Source organism: Phodopus roborovskii, unplaced genomic scaffold (assembly GCF_943737965.1).
Source record: "Phodopus roborovskii unplaced genomic scaffold, PHOROB, whole genome shotgun sequence".
Taxonomy (NCBI): Eukaryota; Metazoa; Chordata; class Mammalia; order Rodentia; family Cricetidae; genus Phodopus; species Phodopus roborovskii.
The window spans coordinates 270,200-273,301 of NW_026126725.1; positions in this window are offsets into that span (position 1 = coordinate 270,200).

Below are 3,102 nucleotides of genomic sequence, written 5' to 3' on the forward strand. Positions count from 1 at the left end.
GCCAATACAAGAAAACACCTAATAATAGAAAGACAAACATTACAACACCAGAATCTATGGACTCTACACAAACTAGATCTGAACAAAGCATAGCACATAAAGCAGATGAGAACGTCTTAAAAATATTCCTGAACAAATAATAGGGAATATCAAAGATGATGTGAGAAAATCCAGAAAAGAAATGGGAAGAAAATCTAAACAAAAAATTGGAAGAAATGAACATATTTCTCAAAAAAATTAAGGAAAGGAAAAACAATTAAACAAGTGAAGGGAACAGTTCCAGATTTGTAAACTCAGATGGAGACAATAAAGAAACCAAAAACTGATGGAATGTTTGATAGTAAAAAACTGGGAAAACTATTAGGAACTATAGATGTAAGCAAAACCAACAGACTGTAGGAGAATCACAAACTCTGAAGATAAATGATAGGAAATGGATTAATCAATCAAAGAAAATCTTAAATCCAAAAAAAAAAAAAATCTTTAACACAAAACATCCATGAAATGTGAGACCCTTTTAAAGGCCAAAGTTAAGAATAATAGGGATAGATGAAGGGAAAGAAGCCCAGACCTAAGGTGTTGAAATCATTTTCAAAAAATTCATTGCTACTAAGTGACCATATGTAGAAAATGGAGGGTAGTCACATTAAGAATTTAACAATGAAACTGAAAGCTTGAGACTAAAATGAAGCAAACACATCCCGGAGGAGTAAATGCCATGTAACAATCAATATGAGGTCTGAAACCAGGAAAAGGATACAGAAATATCAATGCAACAATGATTTGGTTTGATGAGAAAATCGAAGTGATAGACAAGCCTAAAGCAAAAATAAACAAAAGCAGAGAGACTTATGAAATCTAGACAATTTTCACGTAATACTTTGAAAACATATACTCAAATAAAATATGAAAATTCAAAGGATGTGGACAAAATAATGTATAACTATCACCCAAATTTAATCGATAACACATAAGCAACTTAAATAGACCTATACAACATAATAAAATAGAGGCAGTCTTTGAAAGTCCCCAAACCAACAAAAGCACAGGATTCAGTTCAGACTGACCTTGAGAGGAAAATAAACAACTTCATATGGAAAAAGAAAAGACGCAAGATATCCAGAAAAGTAAAGGACCTTCAGGAATCATCAACACCCCAACATCAGGCTCTACTATTGAGCTAAAGTCCACCAAACAGCCTGGTATTGGTACAAAAATAGACAGGTACAGCAACACATTTGTATCAAAAATCATGTTAACTCACACACCTATGAACATGTAATTTTTGATAAAACTGCTAAAAGTCTAAAATCGTAGGAGGAAAGCATCTTTAACAAATGGTGCGGGACCACGTGTATGATAGTGTGTACAACACTTCTCATAGATACATATCTATTTCTATGAACAAAACTCAAGTCCAATGGATCCAAGATTTCACCTCAATATTATTCCAGACTAACTGAACCTTTTAAAGGAGAAACAGGAGGTACAATTGAATAAATTTGTACAGGAGCCCACTTCCTGAATAGAAATTCACTAGCACAGGTGCTAAGAAACCCAATTAATAAATGGGACATCCTCGGGATGAGATAAATCCAAAAGGCAATGGACACAATTGACCAGATCAAATGGCATCACACAGACTGGGAAATGATATTCACTAATTCTACATCTGACAGTGCACTGATCCCCAAAATAAATAAGGAAATCAATAAACTAGTCACCAAAACACCAAATAACCCTATTAAAAATGAGGTAAAGAACTGAAGAGAGAATTCTCAGTAGAGGAAATTAAAACGGCTGAAGGAAACTTAAGAAATTAGTCAAAAACCTTAGATATCAGGGAAATGCAAACCAAATCATCTCTGACACAACATTTTATTACTGCCAGAATGACTAAAATTAGGTAGAGCAATGACAAATGATGCTGGAGGGGTTATGGAGCTAGAAGACAGGGGAACACTGCTCCACTGCTGGTGGGAGTGCTGACATCTACAGCCATTTGGGAGATCAGTATGGCTGTTCCTCAGAAAAATGGGAATCAGTCTACCACAGTACACAGAAATATCATACTTAGGCATAAACACAAGTGAACCACATTGATGCAAACAAGACTGTGTTCCACTATGACTAGCATCATTATTTTTCACATTAAATTTTGGAAACAACCTAGATGTACCTCAAGGTTGGATGAAGATGTGGCATAATGACACAGTGGAATAATACTCAGTAGAAAAAAAAAAAGGAATCATGAAATTTGCAGCCAAATGGATGGAACTTGAAGAAACCATGCCGAGTGAAGTAACCCAGTCACAAAAAGAGGAAAAAGGTATGTACTCACTAATATATTGCTTTCAGTCATAGAACAAAGGATCATGAGCCTGTAATTCATAAAGCTAGAGAAACTAGGATTCAAATAGGAATCTAAGAGATGAATAATAAATTCTTCGGAGAAGGGGAAATGAACATGATCTTCTGAGCATTCTGGCAGTGGGGAGGTATTCAGCAGAGAGGGTGCTAGGTGATAGATGAGCAGCGATATTAAAACACGGAAAATGAGATAATTGAGGCAGGGGAGGAATAGAAGGGAGAAAATACAGAGATAACATAAAATATGCAGCCTGTATTGGTTTAAAGACAAAAGTGAATCGAGAGAAATGTCCAGAGACCTACAAGACTGACCCCAACTAACAATTTGAGCAACCATGCAAAGGCTATGATAATGCCCTTCTCTGATATTGAAATTGATGAGGAACTTGTCCACCATCATAGGGCCCTCATCTAGGAGCTGATGGAAACAGAAGGAGACAACCACTGATGAACATTGTGTCAACCTGGAATCCAGTTGTAGAGAGGGAGGGCAAGACCAGGCTACAGAACCCCAGGGAGACAAATGACTTGAACAAGGGGAAGCTGATGGGCCCCCAAAATGATAGCTGAAAATCCCTTAATATGGCTCTCAGTTAGAATGCCTGGGCAGTCTAATAAATCTCTGAAACTGGATCCAGGATGTTTCAATGTTCACAAAAATCTTTGAGAGCATATTCCCATGGAGGGTTATTCGCTTAATTTAGAGGCACGAGTGGGGGGCATAGGCCATAC